This window comes from Echiichthys vipera, assembly GCF_963691815.1.
Source record: "Echiichthys vipera genome assembly, chromosome: 4".
Lineage (NCBI taxonomy): Eukaryota > Metazoa > Chordata > Actinopteri > Perciformes > Trachinidae > Echiichthys > Echiichthys vipera.
The window spans coordinates 16855108-16882240 of record NC_139829.1 but is presented as its reverse complement, the minus strand read 5'-3'; the positions used below and the strand labels follow the sequence as shown (position 1 = coordinate 16882240).

At 38.9% G+C, this 27133-nt stretch overlaps 1 protein-coding gene across 2 annotated transcripts in view; it reads right to left on the bottom strand.

Moving 5' to 3' along the window:
* Window positions 1–27133, bottom strand: part of pde4d (phosphodiesterase 4D, cAMP-specific) — a gene marked incomplete at its 5' end in the record, with an annotated part of 150354 nt that overhangs the window by 41959 nt on the left and 81262 nt on the right. Inside the window, one exon of one of the 2 annotated variants that reach the window (XM_083912285.1) lies at window positions 15716–15783. The exons of the other annotated variant lie outside the window; for it this stretch is intronic. Of the gene's footprint in view, window positions 1–15715; window positions 15784–27133 lie in introns of those variants that run through there. 2 annotated transcript variants of the gene reach the window in all.

Below are 27133 nucleotides of genomic sequence, written 5' to 3'. Positions count from 1 at the left end.
TTAATTAACTCATCAAAACAAACTTTATTCAGACTGTACTGAAACTAATCAAAACACACAAATCACATTTTAGTTTCCATTGTTCACTAACTCATTTGGTCAAAATGGACCCCTAATTCACAGAGTAAGATGTGAAAAGCATACTGCTTTGGAAAAAAAAACAGTAATTTTATCTTGCAGATTATTGTGGAAACACATTTCATTAAAACTGGACAGAAACAAAAAGCCCTCACCAAAACTGTCTTGTTTAGTCTTCCCACTGTTCCAACAATCACCAACTCTGGTTTGGTTGAAATAAATCATTATTTGAAGAAAAGTACGATCTAAAAAGGTGCCACTGTTGTTTCCCTGCTGTCTGATGAACAGCTGCCTGCGGGGATGGAGCAGTGGCTCATTTTCTGAGAAAGACCATTAAATTAGTTAAAATTGGCACACAAAAAAAAAGGTACCCAAAAGACTACAACCTGTGATGTTCTCAGCAGCTATAATCGTCCCATTGCTCAGCCCAGTAACAAGCTACTAAATAAACAGTTCTATACACTTTTAAATGTGTTTTTTTATCTTTGTTCTCTGTCCATTTTTAAAAATTGTATTGGAGCCTCTCTGAGCTGTCATCCAAATGAGAACACACTGTTAGGGGTAAGCGGTATACACATATATTGTATACAGTATAAGTATATTCCCCAAATATACGACAAGCATTAGTACTATGAGTAAAAATCAGAAAAGAATGAGGACATTTGTTGATTAGCACAAGTGAACAGTGGGATACAGAAAATCAAGCATGACTATAAAACAAAAAAAGTATTTCAGGTTAAATACAAATTTGAAGTATCAATAAAACCAGGAACAAGATCCCTAAGTTTTCTCAAGTGAGGGCATTATTTTGACAAAATAAGTCTAGTTTTATGTAAAACAAATTTTAAAAAACTGCATAAAACCAACCCTAGTTCCCCAGTCCCAGTCTCACAACCCAGCCATGGTTATAGCTCATTTTCACCACTAGGGGGGGGCACAATACCACAAAACAAACAAGCTGGAACAAGCAGTGCAAAACTGTTTCATGAGAAATTCATGTCAAATTAAGAGTAACTGCAATTTGAGCCAACAGCCAAAATAAGTAGAGCAGATATACTTTATGTAGTATATTATTTTTTGAAAATGAAGCATCAAGCTGTGTTTGAAGATGGGATGGGTTTGTAGATTAAGAGCTGTAAGTGGAACAGGATCAGCTGAGCATGAATATTTATGTTCTTTCATATGAGATTACTGCCATTTGTTATCTGTAGCATCATTTTCAGACACCCTACCACTATTAAGATAAAATCTAAATCACTCCAACTGATTCATCTCTTAACTGTTCTTCACTGTCAGCAGGGGGCGGTCTGCTCAGCAGGGAAAATCAGTCACAAGAGCACAACCATGAGCAGCTCCAACACACACAGTGCCCTGAATCTCTGTGGATTTACAGCCTCTGCTCAGCTCTGACAGAAGCAGCCAGCACGTGACAACAGCTCCTCCAAGGCACAGATGCAATGACTGACATAACAGGCTTCAACACACGCACTGAACAATTGCTGACTGGCACTATAAGCACAACCACAACACAACATGTGCAGATACAATGCACAAAGATCAATACAACAAGGCTTCACAGATCTCTACTTCACTCGCTCCCTTTGACAAACACACACATGTAACACAAGCATATGTCTATCTAGCTTCCTCTGTCGGCCACACACTGTCAGTTGCAGCGATGAGCTGTGACGGAGCACCAGTTGACGCCGCGACTGTCGTCACTCAGTGTCCCTGAGGCTCAAAGCCATAAAACCAGAACCGCTGTTTCTGAATGATGAAACAGGTATATACAAGCAGCAACACCTTTTCAAATACTAGGTGTGTGTATTACAATTCAGCTGTATATTATTATTTTCAATAATGCTGTATATTGCAAATCATATATTTTAGGTATGCAGAGACTGGGGGAATCTTTCCAACTCAATTAGTAGAGATTTGTTTTCAATAAAGTTATATTTATTATTATTATTATTATATTTATTTCACTGCTGCATAAAATTAAACTGTGCATGAAAAGTAACAAACAAATCCTCAACAAATCAGAATAGAGTAGTCAGTGACAGAAAGGCACAGGGGGATAGAGATACAGGACAGGGATACAGACTTAACAGGTTAAATACAAAAGTACATAAATAGCTAATTGAATGGCTGTGTGCCAAAAAAAGACAGGGAGGGCTTTGTGAAGCGCTCTCTTATGACTGGCAGGGTCAGCCACCTTATGAGGGGCTTAGGATCGATGTAGCCTGAGAGACAAAACAGGAATGTAAATGCAGTAGATCTCTCCACTCTTGGAACAGCATCTTTCTTCAGGAAAAAGTGCATGATAGGATTTCTAGACACCCTCATGGTCCACAAGGCGTGGTGTATACGGAGTGTTAGGCATCTTTCTAAGCACAACTAGTCACAGCTTCTGTCTGTCCTTATTCAATTGTAACATTTGTCTTAAAAACCTGTTTTTATTCAAAATCTTTTACATAATGCAAAGCCATGCTTCACAACAAACTCTCCCCCTCTGAAGTTCCAGCCAGGTGTCCTTCGGCAATACCCGGCAACATTTCAGAACAAAACTTTATCATCTTTCCACAAGGTAGATACTTATAATAACAATCTGAACCCGTCAGTGGCAAAAACAAGCACTTTTTGTAGACCTATATTGCCGATGTGTAGATACCCCATTCGATTACATTAGAGCCCAGTTCGTAGCAACCGAACACGTTCAACACTTAACCAATTTCCAAAAGAACTTGTTGCGATTAGTCACTTACACATAAATACACAGGGAAATAGGTTCAGATTGAAAAAAAACTAAAATTCCAGTGAAAGAGAAAGGCAAGGGAGAGTGAAGTCTTAAACAGAAGAGGTTTTTTTTTTGTATTTATTTGTTCCTTTCATGAAAATGCCTATTCATTACATTGTACACACATTTTAGTCAGTAGTGGTGTTAGTAACACTGTATCGTTTTAATAATTTTCCAATGCTAGCATTGTTAGAATTCCTGAGTCTTAAACTATATATTTTATATACCTTATTACATGTTTTCTCCAAACTTTTTCTCAAATTTTCAAATGTTAAATGCTATGTAGGGAGGCTTCAATTCAAGTCATCAGATTCGGTTAAGACCATAATGTGATCAATCCACATTACATTTCTTTGTCAATGTGCTAAAATGAACTCATTGAGCCATGGTACTTTTTAAGACCACAGCAATGAGTAGCCTCATGTCACCTTACAGTGAATACAAATGATCCCAATAAGTTCCATGCAGTACATCTTGAAAAGAGCACAGGTGTCGAATTCACACTAAACAAAGTTGAGGAATTTGAATCAATATTGGGAGAGAAAAAGCAGGATCAGTTAATAACTTATCCAAGGACAAGAAACACATATGGACACATCTTTTTTTATTTAAACTTGGTAAACTAAGTAAATACAAACATTAATCTGACCAGATACTCAATGCTTCCACAGCATATTAGAGACTGGGCTTTGGGTCACAGCTGAAGTGCTGTTCTCTCCTGTGGGTATAGACTCTACACATAGGGAAAAAGACACTGATACACTGACTAAGATACTCTTACTTATGTAGATGACATCTATGCAACAGCAGTGACTGTTTGGACACCATTTCCCTCCAAAGACAAATACTAAAATGGACTGTGAGGAATGAAGAGATACAGGAAGGACAATGGCAGCTTATTCAGTTGGCCCTCAGTTGCAAAGCTTTGTCCAGAGACAAACACAGAAAGTGACTAAAAGGCAAGGTATTTGCTTTTTACCCATCTGTCAGGTTCAACGGCTAATTTGTCCATCAAGAAAGCAGCTTCATGCGAGCTAATTGTGCTAATGTACAAGAAAGCAACCGGCAGCAGTGGGATAGAAAGATGGAAAATAAGGTATGTGGCTTAAAGTTGCTGTTGCAGCTTAGCGCCATGGCAACTGCACTTCCATTGCCAATGCAAAATAATTTAATGTGAATACAATGATTGGACATATGTTTGCAACTATGTAAATCAGCAAAAGTTAATAATGCTCCTTCAAGACAGCTTATTTTTTATGTTGAGGAGCAATTCCTTTGCCTCAGCTAGGCAAGCACTTCCCGTCTGCCTTTACAGTCCCCTGCTACATTCATGTTTATAATGTGGTTGCCATGGTGACCTGGCAGAATTCAAAAGGGACAGGTAGGTCCTGACAACCAATCAGCCTTCAGTTGCTGAGGATACAGCGGCAGATTGCAATCTGCTGCTGCATTCTGTGTAATGAGAAAATGAGAATGACAGGGGGCTTCTCAGAGGGTCCAGGATGGAAAGATGTAGTAAAGCTCTCATCACCGATTGTTTTATTTCAGGTTTAAAGAGGTACAAGTTAACACATCCTTAAACTGATCAATTCAAACACTTCATTGTAGGATGTGACTGTGGTTCATTTGGATAAATTAACTATTCACAGCAGCCATGCATGACTTACCTGTGCTCTATTAATACATCCAGCTGACTCACAGATTGGAGAGGGGATTTAGGCAGGCTGAACTATTGTTTGTCTCACAGACTCAACAGAGCACAAAGGAGAATAGAAAGCATTGCAACCCCCACCACAGAATAATAGAAAGAAAAAAGTCTGGAGAAGCGTGGCCGCTAAAGATAAGACCAACAACAAAAGCTCCTGCTTGTGCTGTGCATGTGTGTACTGCAAGCATGCTTGTGCAAAGAATTCTAGTAGTATAAAGGCTAAAAGCATTGTTTTCATTACTGATTAATCTATCAATTAATTTCTTTGGCGTCAGAAAATTGAGAAAAATGCCTGCCATAATTTCCACAAGTTGATGTCTTTTGCTTGGATTTATCTCAGCAACAATCCAAAACCTGATTTCGGGTCAAATGAAAGTACATGTTTAAAAACTGTGAAAGCCCATGATGAGGAGCATTTAAGAACACTTGTACTCAACAACCTATCTTCATGTGCACAAATGCGGATTCCACGCAGACTTGAAGGTTTGTGTCTCGGGGCTCAAACACATGTCTGAAAAAAGCTAATTGTGGTAGAATCACAGTCTGCACTCGTCCCCATTTGTATGGACTTAATTTCCTGTGCAGCAGACCTCATGTGTACTTTTAAAAAACCTAATGCTTCTAAAAAAATAAATAAACACGAGAAACCTAAATGTTGCATCTTTACTATTTGTAAAACTGGAACTATCAAATGCCTCTTAAATGACTTGGATAATGAATTATGAACATTGATGATTCATTTTCTGTCAATCGATTAACTGATTTGCTGACTAATTATTCCAGTATATCAATGTAATTTCCCATATATACACAAGCAAACGTATGAAGTAAAATAAAAAAATACTTCTGTTCCTTCTCAACAAAAGTATAAATGTATTAATAAGCCAGAGTGTATCTTAAACTATAGAACCAATTTAAACATCCATAATGAAAAGCAATGCTGTTGAAGTACTGCATTTAGACATGTACCTGGTGTTATTTTGTCAGAAGTGCAGGGGTTTTCATATCCCACATATTGTCTGAAACAGCCTACCACAGATGCAACTGTGGTCTCAGTGTTAGCTATTCATCTCAAAAGCAATTTTGTAAATACAATTTGTTGTGCCAAGTTGGGCATGGAACAGCACAACAAACCCTCATATGAAGTTTTTTTTGGGTATCCCTTTATATGCTTTTGTATGATTGTGTCTCTATGAAGAGCACACATGAGTGTGTGTATTCGCAGTAAATCTTGAGTAATACTATCATGATACAAGTGTTTTTCCTTATCAGGGCCGCAGACCTGTCCTGCTAGGCTCTTTGAAGGTCTGTTGTTAACTCAACATCACACAGTGCACACTCAGTAATTGACATCAGACAACATCTTGGCCGGCAAACTGAGATGTTTTTTGACAGACACGCTAATGGAGAGATGAATGGATGGATGATAACAGGATGCAGACGCTCACAGACTGCAACATTTTCTCAATAGGCTCTTGCATATCACACATGGACACACAGTTCTTTCTGTAGTGCACCGCAAGCACACAGTGAAACTAATAGGTTTAACTTGGCAGCGTTGTCAGAGTAATCCCTCATTAAAACCCTGATGACATCACCACACTGGTGAGAGTATGTGAGGTGTGTGAGGGAGGGATACCCTGCAAGTGAGCGCCAAGGGTGTCCTCACCACAGTCCAGGTAATCCAGTCGAAGATGTTCCTCAGAAAACACGGAGCAAGAACGTCACAGGGGCTCATCTTAATTATACTATGTCCTCATATGCAGTTTGTTAAGTACAACTCCCCATTCAAGCAAACAACTTTAATCTCCAGACAGGAGAAAATTGTAGACATTGTCAACTATTATTGACTTCCATTTCAAAATAAAAAATAACACACCTGGAATTCCGCTTTGCCTTGAAAGCTTACATTAGCTGCTCTGAGTTGTGTTGCTGCTTAGAGCTATAAAATCAGCATAAATCAGTCATAAATGTTTCTTCCGTGTTGCCTGCAATCCTGGGATTGCTGCACTACAGTGTGATTTTACAACAAAGAGTAAAATATCCACAAAAAAGAACCATGCAGTTGTATGTATCCAACAAACAATAAGGTTACAGTTTAAAACTGAACTCATAAGACTGGGACGGAGGCATACAAACAAAAACTTTTGCTAATTGTCAGACAAGAAATGGCACATGCAAGCCGATAGGTGAGCCACAAATATACAAATATGCAAATAAAGTATGCAAATAACAGTACTGGATCACTTCAAGGACATCATCAAAACAGAATAACTGAAGAGTGAAATCACCATAGTCTGAGGACAGGCTTGCCGTGGTCTAAATTCAGTGCCAACAGCATGGATCTCTCCTTGCAGGTGTCAAGATTACAGATTGGCAGTGGCGGCGATGTAAATCCTTAAGGCCCCTTGGTATCCCCACAGAAAAGTCAGCAGACGGGGGACTGTACTGGCTGAGTATACGGAATTAAGGGGATAGCAGAAAGTTATTGTAGATGTCCAATGCTGTCACAAATATTCTGTCATTGTCTGTGTTTATTCCTGTCCTGCTGAGAGAGTGTTATTCTACACCTTGCAATGTAAGAGTCTGCCCTGCCGGATGGATGAGAAGTGTAACAGTTAGGGTTGCGGAAGTGTGACTTTATTTCCTTGAAGGAAGCACAGTACAATTGCATTCATAATATACCAATGCATGCAAAAACAGAGGAAGGTGAAATATGCAGACTAAACATGCACAATGCACAATTTGCAAAGGAAGTCTGACACAATGCACCAATAAAACTGGACAAAGGAGAAAATCAGAAACAATTATCAAAGAAACGCTCAACTGTTCAAGTTATATTAACAGGGTTTTGTGCAAACTTGAACTCATCTCTATAAATTGTCTTTGCCAACATAAAACGCTATGAATAAAGACAACTCAACAAGTTATTCACCTTCTTTTACCCTCACAGGCTTCCTAGCAAGCATCAGCTTTAATTATAATACAATATAAGTCGTAACATTTGTAAATCCAGCCAGGTATGCATGAATGCATGTGTGTGTGCGTGTGTAAGGGGACTCCCTCTCTAAGCCTAAACCTTTCTAATCTTTTTGTGTGCCTGCTCATGTACGTCATCATGGCAATCTGAATCACCTTCATCATCACAAGCAATTCCCTCCTGAGATGAACGTGTCATGTTTAATAAGAGGTAATTCTCATAACGTTTGTAACGCAGACCACAAGGGAGGTGGTTGGACTAAAAACAGCTGACAAAGTCTGAGATCTTCTGAGAATGAGTTTCCTTGAATACGTCAACACACCTTAAGAAATCAGAACCTTAAAGGAGTTACTCATTAAGTTGTGGCCTTTCACAATAGCTGCAGCCAAGAATTCGAAGCCAGATGACCCCCTACCTCCAAACACACAGACAGAGAGTCGGCAGTGACGCATAAACCCTTCAATCTTAGTGTATCTTAAAGAAAACTCAGGGCTAGGCATCCGCACTGTTTTCATTGAAACTCTATGCTCCACATCATTTTGTTTCATTACAAATGTTTGTTTTTTAGCTGTGGTGGGAGTATACAACAAGTCGCTCTCAAAGAGCTGCTTTGTTCCTACAGGAAAGGGCCTGGGCATGATAACATCGGTTGGCTAGCCACAGGTTTTGTTATGGGTCAAATAATGACGTACACGGCTGCACAGCTGTACTCCAACTCACCATAGACTGATATTTCCTAATTTCTTTGTATTTTGTCACCGAATCAGCAATGACATTTAAATGTCAGGAAAATAAGAAAGAAAATTTGATCCCAGACTGAATCAACAGCTTTTTATACTACATAGTTACAAGGACCTCGACAGAGTATAATAGTGTTCATTAGGGATATTTTCATTATGGATTAATCTGTCAATTATGTTTCTGATTAATTGCGTATAAAATGGCATAATACATTCAACTAGCATTACAGCCAAGCGGTTGTATGAAACAGCCAACCTGTCAAGTTATAGTTTGCATCCAAACTATCCAGACTTACATATGCTGTATGTAATGACTGTCATTTTAGGTGAAACGTGGATGCTTCACACACATTTTCAACCCTGTAACACAGAAGCGCTATACAGTCACCACAGTTTCAAAACAGGTGTCACCCATTCCATACTTGACTTAATGTCTCCCCTTCTGGTCCTGAGTTATGGCGCTGAATAATGGACAGAAAAGGGTTTTTGCAGAACATAATGATGTGACAGTGACTTTGACCTTATGGGATATAAAACGTAATAGTCAAAAATTTGTCCAAGAGAACATCTTGAGATTGCATGTTTTATACAGTCAGCAGACCAAAACCAAAGATGCTCAATTTACAATAATTTAAATAAGTTAAACAGTTTGGCTCAATTAATCAACGACTTGTTTCAATACTTTAATTATGGAAGCACACTTACTAAAAAAAACAATTACAATGCACTCTAATATTTTCATACTGAGCTACCACAAAACAGCCATACAGCTGACTACACAGACCTCAGGCAAAAATTAAGCTGTGATTTACCTACTTTTCATTTTACATTTACCTAACATCGGCCATCACGTGCGGGGCAGACCCAGCTCCCTTAGCTCAAGCTTTAGCTTGTAACATTTCTACTTTTCATTCATGCTGAGCGCATACAAGCACTTGCAGCTATCCCCCGTCTCCAATATGTCTGGCTGGCACGCTCTATTCTTATTGATCTGTCCATCTTCTTGCCTCTGTCACGAAAATGAACACAAGATTGAATGCCCTATCTTGCACCTGCTATATGGACAACGGCGACAGACAGCATATGCTGCGATGAATAAAATTGAAATAGATATTTAAAATGAACGTGATGTCAAAGCTAGGTAGGCGTTTCATATGTACTCCAGTGAGCAAGTTATATAATTATGAAGTCATATATCCTGTTGGAGCATATTGTTTCTTTTTGTCTTATTGCTCTTTAATTATTAATTTACAATTAGAATTCATGACAGGCTAAGGGGACAAACCAGTGAACACATCCATGTTATAGTTGACATGGAATAATCAGTTACATTAGTTATTATATTATTTTAAAATACTAAAAGCAACCCAAAATAAACTTGATAAACAGGCAAGTACGCACCAAGGTTGACTCGTTTTATTTGTGTGGGTGAGAAAACAATCTAGTGTGGTAAATTATTGTTGCTGCTAATGGACGCTAATAAAACTAAAATGTGTCGGCCTATTGCTGTGAAGACATGGTTTTGGCTTTGAGGTGCTATAATGAGTAATGACAACGATGTCTGTAGATATTGCTCATTCTGCATTGCATCTCATCCGAACCTGTGTGTGTGCACAAGATGCCCCTGTATAACACATTGCAGAGAAAATAGAAAAAGGGATCAACTGTACATAAGTGGCAGAAAAACACAATAAAAAATCTGAGTGGAGCAATGTGTGAGAAAAAAACTGGATGATGAAGTGAAAAGCCTAGCTTGGCCATGAAGAGTCTTGATATTGCCAATACTGACTGACTCAGTAAGTGTGTGCTCAGACACACACACACACACACACACACACACACACACACACACACACACACACACACACACACACACACACACACACACACACACACACACACACACACACACACACACACACACACACACACACACACACACACACACACACACACACACACACACACACACTGACAGCAAGATGTCCTGCAAAAAAAATAGGTGCCAAAAAAATGAACTGATCATTTAGCAATTCAGAGGAACTAATTGAAATCTCACAAAGGAAAACAGTGGTCTTTGTAAGCAACAGAAGTGCATGCTACCCCTTTGCAGATTAAACTGAGATCCTCAAACTATCAATAAGAACATGTCTGTCATGCTGAAAAAAACATTATAATTAATGTAACTATTTAATGCCCCGTGGGAAAGCTTGAGTAACAAAGCATTTGAGTTTATTCTCACAATCACAGCTCTTACTCACACATGACAGACCTGTATGCACCTGTAGTAATTGAAACTAGTTAAAAGACAGTAATAGCCTAAGTCATTTTAAGAAGGTGACTGTCACAGGATCGGATTCTACAGCACAGTAAGTTTTAAATCCAGAGTTCAAACAGTTTTATCTACAACAAACTAACCATTATTTTAAATTATTAATTAGAAAAAAAATATTTTGATTTTTAAAGCTGCACATATTGGTATTTTTATATTAACAAGGGGTCATGTAATCTCATAAATCTGCAGTTCCTTTCAATGACAGATTCACAACTTTACTATTTTGGTTCACTCTCTGCGCTGTCACTTAATTGCCAGCCCCAGCAGGCAGCTGTTTGTGAAAAAGGTCTTATAACAACAAACAAACAAACCCAAAAGGAATTCAATATTGGACTCCTGCATAATTGCCATAAACACACCTCTAAATGAATGCTAATGTTGCTCCTGATCTGGTTAAATGTTTAAAAAAGCAATTATTTGCCCTTAACAACTTATAACCTGATAATAACCCCAGGATGTGTTTAAAGAATCTCCCGTTACCTCAGACTGGTATTTAAAAAAAATATATACAGTATTTAGTGCATAACTCCAATCAAGACAAATACAAAGATTTTTTGTTGACGTTTTTTAAACTTTCTTTTTAAAAAAAACATTTTAAATGGATTTTTGTTAATTTATGAGTCAGGTATCAAATTACACTGAAACTAGAGATGAAGCAGAGCATCCTGTGCTCTCAAAATGCTTTTTTTTATCCAGTCTTTTTTTGTCACACATAACAGCTGGTTGAGGGAGAATGCAGTGGAAGAAAACGTGTGAAGAAGAGAGGAGCGTTAGGCTGTGTGGTCCTATCAGGGTGGGGGGGAGTGGAGAGCAGGAGAGCACCCTTAAGACTGAGTACATCAACATAACCCTGCACAGTTGGCTGGCAGAGATTGATGCTGCATGTGAAAAACACACACACACACACACGCACACGCGCACACACACACACGCACACACTCGCTCTATTGGTGGTCCTCTGGGACAACAATGAGTGATGACTTTGTCTCCTCAAAACTGGCAGCAGGTCTCTCTGATGTCCAACAAAGTAACTTGGAGTGGTAGAAAGTAATCTAAAGTTGGGCTGAGATTGACCCAGCAGCACTAGAATCAATGGCAATGTGCAGTGGGAGAAAGCCTCAGAAATTAGATAGCAATGCCTTGCGTCTCTTTATCTTTTTGACAAAATGTGGTACGTTTGAGGTAGCCAACAAGAGCGAGGAAGAAGTAGGGATATAAAAGTGAAACCTGATGTCCTTCAACACCATGCTTAAAAAAGCTGAGGAATACACACCAAAATTACATATTTAAACAATTTATTATCCACACCCTCCAATATTTAGGAGAGAAGGAGACGGAAGTGATGCATCAATGCATGTCCAATCCCTGTTTTCTAAATATAGCCTCGTCTATCCTCTCCCCCTGGTCTTTGAGGCGCTGGATTCACATAATTGGATTACTACACACACTTTTCATTTCCTTTCTGGTTAGTGTTTAATGCACTTTAGACAATCATACATCACAGTTTATTCATCATAGTGCTGAGGGCAACACCCTGCACAAATAAAAATGTAGGATGAAAACAGCGTGCCGATTATTACAATCACTCCTGAGAGTCTAAACATTAACAGTTATGTATGCAGACTAGAAGTAGAGTGATCGATGCTGACTGTAGCAATAACCCTATAATGCAGTGTGGGGCCTGCTAAGAGAGCATTTTCCAATAATGTTCCTCCACAATACACTCTGGAGTGAGATTCATGTGCTCGTATAAATACAACAAATACATTTGTGTGTTCATGTCTGGGTGAGTACATGTGAGAATGCACATTTCAGACATACATGAAGTATCCAGATCCATATCTTTGTGTAATCTTCATAAGCTCTATTCTCTCCGTGCTACCCCGTGCTTGTACAGCAGAGGTCTAACAGAAAGAAAGGGACTGGTCCATTACCAAGGTACGATGAATAATACAGATCTTCCTGAAAGCTCCTCTGGAATCGTAAACATTCCGATACACTACGATGGTGCATAAAGAAAAAGAAAAAGAGATCCCTGGCTGAGGTTTAAATGGAGTCTGACAAGCCCATCTCCCTTTTTCAGACACTAATGCTCGACTGTGACAACCATGACAGCCTGAATTGTTGTTGCAACACTGTCACTACATTTGCTACATGCATCCAATTCAGCAACACAAGATATTCCAGCAGTCTCTGAATGGCATCTTAGTCAGATTACTCCCAAATAAATAAAGGAATTAAAGCAACAAAGGAAAAATGTATCATATGCTTGCAAGTAACATGATTTCTTTTTCCTCATTACTGCGATAGCATGTACTTATTATCTATTGTTCAGGGCTTCTGAATTTGGTCAATTACGGCATTCAACGGTATTTTAGACCACTGTTTTGAATAACAGACTGATGCTACTGATGTAGTTCTGATCATAGACTCTGATGGACCATTTTTAAATTAATAAAATCATTTTTAAAATACATATTTTGTGCCAAATTAGTGATTTCTTAACTAAGTAGCCCTGAAATAAGTAGTATAATGTCGAGCGAGCAGGTAATTATTGAATAATTGAATTAAACCCCTTCAGGGTGATTCAAGACCTGCATCACCTTGACCCTGCAGGTCTTAATGCCCATTAATGACCCACTCGCTAAGACTACTAAAACAGATAGTTTTTGTAGCTTTGAAGTGAGGTTGACAGAGGAAATAAAAGAACAAGAATGTTTTGCTGTGTTTATTATATGTTCATGGATTATAAGAAATATTACACATGATTGACAGACCAGCTCTCTTTTGTGTTTGTACATGAGTAAGTCTGAGTAGCTGGGTGGACACGCTTTTGTGTTTTCGTCTGTGCTTTGATGCCTGCCAGGAGTTCATATGTTTGACCGCATCTATTCTTCTGGGTACCATTTACTTCGAAACAGCTCTTTCACTGTCTTCACTGAAAAGGTCAGTAAATGGCCCTCTATTTATATAGTTGAAAATCTTCGCAATTTATTGTGCTATGTTGAAGTCAACACTAAAACCTATCAAATTGCATTATTAGGGACATCTCATCCTCTGCAATATGAGAGTAGTAGATGCATCAGTTCAATGAATGGATGCTATTGATGAGAACAAGTTGTGCCACACCAACCAAGAGCTCATCTTACCACATCCTCCTGCCTTTGCTTTTTGAGGGCAAACCAACTGGATCTTGTGCAATAATTGAATTTATCCTAAAGCAATTAACACATTCATAACAGTCAAATGTTAGCATTTCTCTTAGTGCAGTAGAAACCTTTATTCTAGTGCATAATTACACTGTATTTATTTATTTATTTAACCTATTATGTTTGAATATTTGGGGTGGTCTGTGGATGTTTTTTTGAGTTGTTTTTATCTTTTTGATGTGTTCCTGTGCCTTCATTGCACTAATCGGGAGTAGTGCTCCTAACTGTGTTTTCTTCTGTACAAAGCTCTCTAGTGTAAAGGGAGAGAATCATCATAGAAAATAATAAAATACAATATGGTGTGTATGTCTGTACTTAGCTTTAAAACAAAGCATAGAGAAAACCCAGAAGCCAAGGGTTTTTTGTTACCACAAATAATACACAAAATGTGGTTAAGACTGTGGTCACACCGCAGAGAAGAATAATGTTAGATTGGAAATTGTTGGCAAACTGGTCTGACAGACAGCATTGCAGATTAGCATCAAAAACTCAAACCACTGGAAAAGCGTTATTCAAAATATGAACATTGTTCATATCCCAACAGTACACTATGATGACATCATTGACTCCTCTGTGTCCCTCCCAGTTCATAACGTAGCTGTGAGACAACTATTCCCAAAAGATACCCAGCCTAAGTATGACTAATCAAAACAATACAGCTGAGACACCTAACAATACAGCACTTTTTTCTGGATGTTTTCCAGCAAGTTGCTCTTGAAAAGTAGTCTCCAAGTCAGCATTAATACCTCAGTGTGCATGTTATTTCAGACTAGCCCTCAACTTGATCAAATTGAGCATACAGTGTGGGGGAAAATGACAGGAAACGTCTGGCCCATTTAACATTAAATTTCCCTGAATACATCTGAGCTGAGCTGGGAAAACACTACACTGGGCTGGGCTAGGCTAGCCTTAAGGGAGCTCTAACCATACCACAAAAACAACACACAAGCCTACAAATGAATATGCACGCCAATTCACATTTTATGTCTTTTAAAGTAACCCATGCACATACTCCTTTATGTACACAGTCAGTGAGGTGACAGCAGCAAACCCATGAAAAGACAAAAAGACATATAAAAAGTAAACAACCTTGAATGTATCTTTAAACCATGACCACTTTTATTACTCACCATATCCATGAGTGCCTTCTGAAAGGATAATGGCTGAGGTGCATCATGGACCTGTCAGTGGGAACACCTGGGCATTGTCCAGGCTTCATTCCGAAGTTGAATCAGGACTACCTGTTAACCTTTCGCCCTCTGAGCCCCTCTATATATCTAGCTATCTATCTATAGACACTGTCCCAAAGTATCCACAGGCCCCAGAACAATATGTAGTGTTCCATACTGCAGTTTGCTGCTGTGATGCTCCCATTCAGAACAGCATTCCAGTAAAGAGCCCCTTCAGAAATTCCTACCTCACTGGTTTGATCCTAGTACATCACTGCGAAAAGCAGTGGCTTACATCCAACAAGCCAATTTTAAAAGTCAAGCTACATAGCCCTATAAAATCCATTGGGTTCCAGCAGAGAAATAAAAATCCCAGTAAATGTGACAATAAAAAAGAAACATGAACCGGGGGCAGGCTCAAGCCTACTGTGAACTCTGTCTTTCTCAGTAGTGTGAGCACACGGGCGGCCACCCAGCAGGACCTGCTAAGCTCTCTGGCTGCTGCTCTTTTTTCCGTGGGATTCTTCCGGCAAAAGTTTGGAAATTACTGTCCCACATCCACATGGTGAACCGGTTCAGGGACTCATTCCTCCGGAAAACATTCCTTTTCCTGACAGCCAACGACGCCAATTGGAGAGGCAGCGGTAGTCACACCAGCATGACAGAGCATGTTACATACAGAGTCACTCACACACTCACATTTGCTTTCATGTTCTCAGCTTTGCCCCCATTGTCTCTCTTGCTTTGCGTCTCCCTCTCTGTTCTGCCCTTTCAAAACCTCCAAGGAAGGTAAATGAGGAAATGGGAGAGAAAAAAAAACAGTGAAGTGCTTCTTCGGTATCTCCTCTTCTCTCTGTCTTGCTCTTGCTCGTCTCTCTCCCCCTCCCTCCCTTGTCCCTCCTTGCTCCAGTCAGTGGGATGTCCTGACCCTGTGTGAGAGGTGTGCCTGCTCCTTCAGTATCCAGTCGGCTAAACCCATTGATCCTCTTACCACATGCTACTCCATTTCATTCAGAGAGGAACATGTCTGCACATGTACATTTGCATACACACAGGAGTGCACATACTCACACAGACATCCTCTACTCTGTTACAAAATATGTGCACAGCGTTGAAGTAATTCCCCTCTGTATGTTTCTAGTGTCTGCATGGAGACTAGTGAACCATGACATTTCAAACCGCACAACAAACTTTGCGCATGTATATTTGTGAAAGCATGCAGGGGGCCTCTCAAGGCATGTTTGTTTCAAGAAACTTGTTACACAGGATGTCATACTTGGCCTTACTGCAGTATAATACATTCCTCTGTTCTGACAACAAAGGCTTTGGGCCCCATTTTGCCTTTTATATCTACTCACTAAAAGTAAAATCTTCAATTTTTCATATGCAGAGTGAATGTGTGTCTATTTAACAATTTGTGTTGGTATGGTTATGTTTTATAGACTTTCTGTGTGCATATCGATTCACACATTGGTGTGTGAGTGCTGTTGGCAAAGAAGTTATGAGTCGAGGTTGGGGTTTGCACACTAAGGTTGTATCTGTGTGTGTGTGTGTGTGTTTTGCATTAAAGCCCATAGCTGTGGCTAAGATTCAGTTGCTGTGGTCTGAAAAACAGGATCCAGCACTGCTTCTTACACACATCCTGCCCAACACACACGTCAGCAGCCTCTCAACTCCTGCCAAAAGTCAAACCACCTCACAGCCTCTGTAAGCCTGCACCTTCATCCGCAGCAGCCACACTTGAATAGGGTGGAGTGAAGCTAAATGTTGAGGAATCTGCTTTTGGGAGAATGAACACAGACATATGTGGGTAGTTTAAGTGTGTAACGGGGCAGGGTTGACAGTTTAGGCAGAAATACGGAGAACATCTTCAATTTAAGGGGCTTTAATGATAAAGAAAGAAAGCAGCAAGAGAGCACTGAATCACCTGTGATTCATTATGTACACATCCAGAAAAAGATCTACTCTCCATCTGTCTCTCAGATTTATTCTTATAACACTCATATCGTTTTAGACATCTCACGTGGAAACTGGGGCCAGCACTCTAATAATACAACATGTTAAAGCTGAACAATATATGGGAAAATAATCTTATTGCAAATTTTATTTAGACCAATATTGAGATTATGATTTAATATGTAATTTATGTGTGTGTGTGTGTGTGTGTGTGTGTGTGTGTGTGTGTGTGTGTGTGTGTGTGTGTGTGTGTGTGTGTGTGTGTGGTATTACATAATCTTAGTCGCTGCTCTGGGGGCTGTTGGCCCCTGGTCTACTCAACACTGTGAGCTGTCACGAATCCTCCAGCCCAAGAGAGAGGCAAAAAATAAAGAGAGCATAAAGGCAGAATCAAATCAATATAGAAAGCAGGGGCAGGGGTAAGAGCCAGAAAACCAAATGTAGAAAGATGGTAGGGTAGAGGGTTGGCATGGATGTAGCAGCATATGCTAGGATATCTAGTTTTGTTGTTAGTCTATGAGTTTCAAGCTATAGTTGGTAATTTTCTGTTAAAAAAAACTTTTTTAATATTTGCTAAAACAGTGACAGCACAGACAGACAATCTGTGAAAAAGTAATGTCACTCTACCTCTCTCTATCTGCTCCTAATGTCATCTGCTAGATCCACTGTGCCTGACCTAGAACCAATCAGAGCGGAGGAGTCTCTGACACAGTGTCAATGGCTGCTCTGAACTGCAATCAAACTACTGCATCCTGCTCAAATGTGTTAAAAGCTGAACCAGAATTTTCTTTAGTTGCTTTGAGAGAAAAAACCCTTAATGTGGCAGGCACTACTACAATGACCTCAGGCAAGAGAAAGGTTGAAGATAGAGAGACAGAAATCAAGACAAATCGCAACGAGGGAAAAAAGGTCCAAATGGCTCAAGAGCTCCAGATCGTCAACCATGACATGCACTGCTGGACAACTTCTATGATGCTAAAGTCCTAATCAGGAAATGAATAGGTGTTGATTAATAAAAACCTTAGCCCACAAGAAGGATCTTCCGGAAAAAATAGAATAAGGCCAAAAATTGAATCTGCTTCATAAATTTCACTTTTCAAACTCTCAGCTGCTGATTGGTGCTTTAATCTACTCAAATTTAATTTAACCTGTCAACGCCGATCAAAGATATAATTCACTAATTCTCCTTATACACAATGGTCCACTTTCATTCATTGTTGTATTTATCCATTCATCATTTACTTGTTTGTATGTATTAAGTAGTTTAGTCTTGTAGTTATTAGTTCAATAAATCTATGAAGATTTATTTTGTGATTTGTGTGTATGAAACATTTTGTCCCTGTATACTAGGAAGAACTTGTATCAGCCTTCAAAATATGAGACAGTATTATTTAATCAAATGACTATCAAATCCCTGTTTTAAGATGGGTGGTGCCTTGAGTTATTGGAGAAAGTCTGCACTACAGTATAAATGCATTGTCCCTGACAGCCGAAGCTGAAGAGTTCACATCATTCTCCTTAACCAGTTCATGTGTTTATGATCAACATATTTTGATATTAGAACATTATTCTGCTACCATACTGGCTACATGTAAAATAATATTGATTCCTATTTGATCAGCTCTGCCTAGTTTTCCAGTTTTAGCAGCCATTGACACTGCGTCTGAGACTAGCTTGGCTCTGAGTGGCTGCTTTCCTCTGGGCGTGGTGGAATCTAGCAGATACCATTAGGAGCAGACAGAGAGGGCTCTTGGAAAGAAGACAGGAACAGCAGATGGAGGTAAAGATACATGTCTTTTTCACAGACTGTCTTATTGAGAGTATAGTGTCAATTCCAGCAAAAAACATATATTTTCTAAAAACATATTTTCCTAGAGTTTCAGTTTTTAATCTAAGCCTTTATCAGCATTCCTAACACAGAGTGAGCTTAATAGGGTGAAAACATTGAAAAACAAACATAAGGGTACTTTTAAAGCAGGCCACTGGTAGCTTAGCTGCGTAGCTCATTCCTCATACAAGGCCCTGCTTCTCACACTTTCCTCTTCCTGCTGAACTCTGGTAATGACGTCTTTTATCACACAGTGTAACCACACCTTCAACCAACTCTCAAATGAAAACCAGCCCTAAATGAAAAGTACTGTAAAAAAGAAGAAAACAGAGGAGCTATAACCTCTAACTCCTGACACAGGGGAATGATGAGGCTTTTCTCATCAACTTTCTTACCATGGGTTCAGGAGAACAAAAGACGGAGGGTGAAAGTGACAGAACTAGGTGAGAGGGATGAATATTAAATCGAAGATCAAATGCAGCCATGCTGCAGGGACATAGAAACCTTGAAACAATATACAGTATGTGCCTGACAGAAAGCTTACACAATTATATATTATGGCCATAAAGTACAGTGTTAACCCATCATCATCTGTGACTCCTGCTTATAAGTAGAACAATGTATATTCCATCTACAAAATATCACATCATATCTTAATCAGTAGTCCTATTCCATTACATTAGTGGTCCAACATTGCTCTCTGGAACTAGACATCAGGGGAAAAGAGGCAGGATTACACAGTGGAAGTACATATCGATTTCATGTATACTGACATTTAACAAAGAACTCTTCTTCAATTATGTGCAGATTGATGTCCAAAGAACACAGGGGGAACAACCTCAACAGACAAATCCCTGATCTGGTCCAACAACATGACATGCCAGTGGCATGACTGCATTAGCTCCAGGTGTTTTAGCGAAACAAAAACATGATGTAACTCTTCAGGGAACATAGTTCGAGCTCCGTTACTATGGCAACGTATGCTAGCAAACAAGCATGCCCTGGACCAGGCTAACTGTCAGGGTAAGATTGAGCTGTACTTAAATAAATAAAAATAAATTTAAAAAATGTAATTAAATAAATTGTACAATAACATACAGTATAGAGTAGACATACATACCTGATAAATATATGGTATGTGTTATCAAATGTCTCAATTACCCCAAAAGGAATGAATATGGCTAAAGAAATAGCTAAATAAGTAAAAAAAAAATGCTATATGTCTTTAGTGGGTGGCAGGACATGTACCCCATTTGTTAGGCTCATTCAATTCAGGTTTTCGTTTATAAGCCACACTTTTCTTAGAATACTCTACGATGAGCTTTGAACATGAAAATCAATATTTGAACAGTGCTGTATATTAGCACTTAGTCACATAATGGACTTGCCGTGTAGCTACATTACATTTCTATTCAACAGTTAGCATTGAAGGGGGACATTATGATGCTCATTTCATATTTTGGGTCCCTACTAGAACATCTTTAAATGCTTTAATGCTCAAAAAACATTTACATATATTGTATACTGTCTTTGTGAAATTACCTGTCTCAAATGTTGCATTTTAGTGCCTGTCTCTTTAAGCCCCACTCTTGAAAAAGCCCCATCTTCTTTGATTGGTCAGCGGCACCTCAACCTGTTTTATAATTAAAACAACATGGACATTTCACATTTTACAATTTTGGACCTTTAACATACTAAAAGGACAAATAAACCCACTCCAGCACAGCTCAATCATGACATTTATACAAAAATCATATAGACTTTACATTCAAATAGGAAAGAAAATCTCTATAGAGACAGAGAGAAAAATCGGCCCTCATGCACTTTTTTGTTCCTTGAAGGTAGGCCAGCTGTCGGTCACTCTGTGTGTCGCTGTGGAAAAGCCTTGGGCCTGATCGCCCTCCTTGCTATTCACAGATGGTTATGCAGTGGCATTTGAGCAAAGGTTAATTCATTCCCCCTTCAAATCAGATATTTGTAATTAGATTCCCACATCTAATGGGGACATGAAGGTTTCAAGAGCCATTTGTAGAATGTGAAGAATGTTTAAGTGCCCAAAAAATTGCTCACTTGTGGTGTAAAGAGGGTTTTTCGACACTTTGATTTTAAGGCAAAGCAAAAGACAGAAGAGAGGGACTTAATTTATTAGAATAAGATGCAGGATTACAACAAAGTAGCAGCTGTAGTCAGTGGTGCAAGATACAGTGCATATGTATATGTAGAGTACACTACATGCGAGTCTGATTTTACTTATTTATTATTTCACTTTTTAAGAGGATGAAAACTGAATATATTGCATTCAGCCAAACTAATTCTACATTTAGTGTGATATTACAGTCGAGAAAAACTTTTGAACTATTAACTATTTTGAGTTTGATTAATAGAACCAACCTGAGATCACAGTAAAGATTATCCTTGAATGTGTTTGACTCAAACACTTTGATATGCTTCATACAACTTTATCAACATTTATCTACCGTTGCTTTACACACTACAGCTCAAGATTTACTATAATAATAATAACGGGACTGTGCTCAGGCTGGATCCAGCTACATTTGACAGTGGTCTAATAAAGGCATACAGTGTAAATCCATCCATCATCTACATCCTTATCCCAGTCTTGGTTGCCGGGGGCTGAAGCAGATCCAAGCTGACATTGGGCGCAAGGCGGGATACACCCTAGACAGGTCCATCACAGGGCTGACACAGAGATGGACAACCATTCACGCTCACATTCGCACCTAATGAAGCAACATAATTATAATAAAAAGGAGTTTCAGCCTCTAACACAGTAGTAATTAATCAGTCAGAGGCACAGATAATTATGGTGTGCATGTTTTCATCACTACCCACCATGTGTATTCCTTAAACGCAAATCAATTCAATAGATTCACACAAAAGTACACATGACTGAAAAACATAAAAACAAAGTTCAAAGGTAAATGTCACAATGTGTAGTGTTTCACTTTTACCAAGTGCAACAGAAAAGATACTAAATCTGCCCTCATTTATAAATCCGCTGAATCAGATGGCGGGCCAGGCACTACCTGCTGCCGGTTCAAAACCGGCAGCAGGTAGAGATGGGAGCATGCCGAAACATCAATGGTCCATAACCCGAGGCAATCTCCACTACATCACCATCTGGTGAAGATGGGTCCCACTAACAGTCGGTGCAATCAGCTCTGCTTTTCCCTATGATACCTTCATTATCTCATTACAGGGAAAACATTAATTCTACCATTTTAAAGTGCAAATACTGAAACCAACAGAACACCATGTACAAAAACCATGTTGTGTACACTGTTATGTACTCATACTGTCATTTGTTACTGGAAACCTGCCAATATACAACGTCCTAACAAGGGTGTAACTACAAATTGTTCACTTGAGACTATTATTCCAATATCGCATTGGCTATCCATGTCAGGTGATTTATAGGGAAGGGATCATTTACTACTTGCCACAGAATAGTCAACAAAACATAAAATTAAAACAGCATACCTTAACTGTAGAAGGTGAACTGCTGTTCAGAAAAAAAACATCATCCTGCTAGTTGAGTTGTATGACTCGTATGTAGGAATGTATTACTGGCTTTGTTATTTCCCTGTTGATGTCAAAACATTGCAAAGTCAACTCATCTGATTAACAGAGAGTAGATAAACCAGGGGTGTAAAAGTGATCCAGTAAAGGGCCGCTGTGGCTGCAGGTTTTCATTCCAGCGGCCCTTTACTGGATCACTTTGACACCCTTGAAATAAACTAAGGTCAAAAGTATGACAAAACATCAAAGTAATTCGTAATAATCATACTACTACAATTAGTTAAGCACAATTTATTTATCACTCTAATTAGGTACCTGTAGCAGACAACATACTTCTGAATTTGTCTTACAATAAATGCCACTGCTCCATATACTGTATTTCATGTTGCTTGTTGACTTTCTAATGCATCTGCTTTCAAAAAAGCATTAATTAGGAGTTGAAGAACTGCAGCATTTATTGCATGTTTTAATATCTTCCAAGTGATCTCACAAACTGCATAGCTGTATCTATTCAAATGATAAAAGAACATGGAGGAGCCACAGATTATTTGTTCTAAACAACTAACAGTTTAAGAGCTTTACAGCTTTAGAACACACACTTTTCTGAGAGGATGAGCTGCCATCTGGGTAAATTAGAGTGAGCGATCAATGCCAAACACTGTCAAATTAACTGCTGACTAAAAACATTTGATGCCACAGGAATAGTGTTTAACCTTTTGGAAACTATTATTTTTCAACTTTCCCCAATCTTTGAATTATTTAAGAGAGGTACATTTATTTTATCTAACCTTTATGTAACCAGGAAAACTCTTTTTCTAGAGTGTCCTGGCCAAGTCAGGTAGCAGCACAAGTACCGCAGTTTCAGACAGACAAACATATAACAATTACTAACAAAAAAGTATGAAATAACATCTTCAAAGATATCAAAACATAATTCAACATTCAAAACATCTACAGCCAGATGTGATGGTTTCCACGTCTTTTAGCATCGCTTTAAATGTGTCCAATGTAACCAGACTTAAGTGCTTTTGTAACTTGTTCCAATCAAAGGGAGTAACACCCCTTTTCCCAGTTCAGTACAGACTTTAGAGACAGTTAGAGGGATTAAGAAGACAATAGAGAAGACAAATACCTCCCATGTGTTTTTAAAGGATGTCGGTCCATAGGTATGAAGGAAGCAGTATAAGAACAACCTTATAAATAAGAATATACCAATGGTTGAGTCTATAGACAGACAAGGCTGATCATCCAACCCAAGCAAAGAACAATGATGAGTAAGAGCTTTGAGATTTGTGATAAATCTCAGTGCTCAATGGTACACAGTATTGAGCATTTATAGGCATTGTGCAGATGCATGCATGTATACATCACCATAGTCCAGCACAGACATAAATGTGGCCGTAACATGCAGGGAAGCCTTCATGGCAATGACTGTAATGTACTATGCAAACAAATTCACTAATTGTGTACCACTGAGTCTAATCTGACCCGCCTCCTATTCTTCAAACCATTATGAATGCACATGTGCAGGCTAAAGCTCACAATAATTACCAAGTGTTCTGTCAATTTCCAGCATTGTGTTTTTTTTAACTGCTGCCATCAGAGATTAAATAGGATGAATGAAAGCTGCCTTGCACATTTCAAAGGGAATATTGTACCAGAGCCATCAAATGGAGCTCACCAGCTCACTCCTTTGCATTTTGAAAGTGGGTGAATGGGAGCAGACTAGATGTGTGGGCGTGGTCACCAGTCAGTCGGTTGTACTGTGTCCAATCCAAGGCCTGAGAAAACTTTTGTTATGATTTGGTACTAGAAATAAAATTGAATTGAATTGAATTGAAGGCTCATTAATGTCCCCACCAATCACATTTCTGCACTGTTGCCATAATGATAATGCTCAGAGGTGACAGCTCTTGAATTAGCTCAGTGACAGATGTAGCTAGCTAACGTTCATATTAGTGATGTCTGATAGTAGGTTGAATAAAGCCCAGTTCTGACTAATGATAAAGGTATAGACTGCAATCCATGTAGCCTGAACTGTTCCAGGGGAAAAATATTTAGTATAAAGTATCATAAAATCAAAGTGTACCCAAACAAAACACTAAAATATAAATTAAACAATATTTGAATGGCAGTGTAACTTAGATTATTTTCAAACACAATTCTATTTGTTGAAACTGACTTGAGGTACCTGGCTCAAATTCACAATAAAATAACACAGCATTTACTAGCTTATAAAATGCACTTGCTTTTTCTAGGCCAATGTTAGTGTCTGCAGGAGGACACCAGTGTAATTAGTTTTATGTGATAAATTGTTTGACCAAGTGCCAGCTGTATCTGATGTGTTTTTTTACCTGTGGGCTGAGGACATTTCTCGAAGCTTATTAATGGTATAGAAAAGAGACAAGATACATATCTTTCAGATGTCTTGAAAAATATATATGCAAGCTGAGAGTGAATTGTGGTGTCATACACAATCTCACTATTGCAGCTACCTGTTTATCAATCTCTCCAACCCTGTAGATCTACAGTTTGCTCCCACTGTTACCCACTAAATAGCTGTATCCATCCCATTCCCAGCCATGGTGTCAGCTCTGTTGCTCAACCCCTCCAAAAATAGACTTTTCCTGCATTGCACCAACGTTGTGTCACTGTTGCAGCGGAGGTGCTTGACTGGCTCCCCCTGCACTGGCTGACTAGTCTGAGCCTTAATCACGGCACTGGATGGGCTGTGTGTCCATCTGGGTGTGATTAGTTATTCCTCTAGGGGATGATATGACCCAATGATGACCTCCGCTGTTACGCTAATTACTGTAGGCTCAGGGGACAACAAATGTCTGCGGTTACACTGAATGAATGAAGACAAATTTAACTCAGATTCTGTTTAGTGTAGTTTGTTTTTAGACAGTGTTCCTAATTTACAGTATTATTATCTTTGAGTGAACAATGGATGTTAATGACTGTTTGGAAGGGAAATTGTGTAATAGTAATGCATTGCTAAGCCCTGCTGATGTTTTTCTCTAACTACCCTAAATTCCATTAGAGGGCATGAATTATGAAGAGGGTGCAGAATGTAGGAAAGAGCATTGTGGGGGACTTGTTTGACATTAAACTGTTAGAGTAATTACAGGTTAGGAGGATGCTTGCAGGCTGTAAAATTATCTTACCCTGGATTGGCTCTGTCTGTGACATTCTGTCTGCAAACTGGGGAGGAAACCACCGAACTCGCAGAGAACAGCAAACGCCCTTCCAAATTCTTGCATATTGGGCTCATATTTTAGTTAACATGGACAATGATAAAACACTCAAAAAATGTCATCTGCTGGGTTATAGTGTTACTGGGGGAAGAGCAACTGTTTTAGAAAATACTCAAAGATAATGTGACCGTATTTGCAACACAACCACAAGAGTGAACTTAGGGATGGGCGATATGGCAAAAATATATCACGATTTTTTTTTTTTACAGTAGAATCACAATTACGATTTTATCACGGTTTTTCTACATTGATTTTTAATTATTTTACGAGTTACTGTACAGTGCAACCAAAGTATTTCCCCATGTAAAAACAAAGCCCTAAAAGAGAAAATATCTAACAAAGCATTTAGGCCAAAAAACCTTTCTGAACAGATTTTAATCAGTTTTAATTTTAATCAATTTTGCCTAACTTGTGCCAGGTACAAGGGACATTTAACAAAAAACTACCTAAAGCTACCTGTTGCCTCTGCTAGTTGCAATATGGATGGTCTCTTCACCATTTCACTCAACAATGTATTCCTGTCACGCGCATTGAAAGTGTCGCGATAGACCGAGAACAGCCGATCATGAAGTTGAAATGATGAATTTTCTAAACAAGACCTCCTCATTTCACTATAAGACCTAAATAAATGTGCTGTTGAAGCTTAACAGGCCAGATAAGGTACATTGAAGAAACTCGGAGGAAATGACTATCACTTCAGTGTAAGTGACTGTGGGTGTGTGGCAGGTTTGGCAGAAAGGAGGCATTTGTGAAGTGACGCCACGCTCCTTGTTTGAATACATTAGGAGTCCGCGGGTGGCACGGGACATATACCTGTTTTTTTAAAGGTGCACATTTTACAGCTTGTTCCACAAATTCTATGAGTAAGTGTGGACAGACAGTGTCGATGCGACAATAGTCTGAGGCTTGCGTGCTGTTAGGACACGTAGTTTCATTTTCATTTTCAGCCATGACTTCCTGCTACTCTCTGAATCAAACTTGATGGGGAATGAGAAACCCTCGCCTTGGCCTGTAGTTCGCTAAGATTGATTGATTGGCATGTCTTAGGGGCAGTGCATGGGTACAGACAATACTACGATCTATCTGCTTTGGTAGATCGTCAGCACGTTCTAATCCTTCATGATCGAATATCGTTATATTAACCACCTCTAGGTGCACTATCACTCAATTACACATTTTATTTTAAAAAAAACTCTCACTGGAGATTAAATGGATAAAACAAAAATAAAATGAGCAAATAAAATTTGTTGCAACTCCATTAAGTGCATCACTAAAACAATGGGTTACATTGAGTTTTTCCTCATATACTTCCCCTTATGTGAATAACCATGAAAAATACTGCATGTGGGTAGCCCACCTAAACAGATTTGTCCTCAATCAAATGGATTAACATTTAAAAAGTGTGACTGACTTATAAAAAATGATTGAAATAACAAATGATTGTTGTAGTTCAACTGGGAAAATGATGTTGTTAATCAGAAGCAAGCTTGTGATTACAATACTGCTCCGCAAATCGGATATTTAAGGGTCCCATTG